General features: G+C 48.1%; 1 protein-coding gene across 1 annotated transcript in view; it reads left to right on the top strand.

Moving 5' to 3' along the window:
* The window catches only part of GFRA3 (GDNF family receptor alpha 3), a 26,586-nt gene that overhangs the window by 24,289 nt on the left and 1,904 nt on the right, over positions 1-393 (top strand). The window lies entirely within an intron of this gene.

Genomic DNA, 393 nt, shown 5'->3' with positions numbered 1-393 from the left:
CAGGCGGGTCTCGAACCCGCGGGCTCAGGCAATCCACTCACCTCAGCTTTCCAAAGGCACGGGATTACAGGCTGAGCCACCGAGCCCGGCTAGGATGCATGTTAATAATAACAAAGTTTATTAAACACTTAATATGTACTGTGTTAAATGCTATACATGCATTCTATTTTTTTTGTTGTTTTTGAGTTGAGTCTCACTTTGTTGTCCAGACTGGAATGCAGTGGCACACTCATGGCCATCCCAGCATCGACTTGCTGGGCTCTGGCGACCCTTCTGGCGACTATAGGTGTGCATTACCAAACCCAGCTAATTTTTTATTTATTGTAGAGATGAGGTCTCGCCAAGTTGCCCAGGCTGGTCTTGAACCCTCAGGCTCAGGCAATCCACTCGCCT

This window comes from Carlito syrichta, unplaced genomic scaffold (assembly GCF_000164805.1).
Source record: "Carlito syrichta isolate Samal-C Ts95f unplaced genomic scaffold, Tarsius_syrichta-2.0.1 Scaffold303986, whole genome shotgun sequence".
NCBI lineage: Eukaryota > Metazoa > Chordata > Mammalia > Primates > Tarsiidae > Carlito > Carlito syrichta.
Note: the sequence above shows the minus strand (reverse complement) of the source record. Positions and strands in the feature narration are given on the sequence as shown.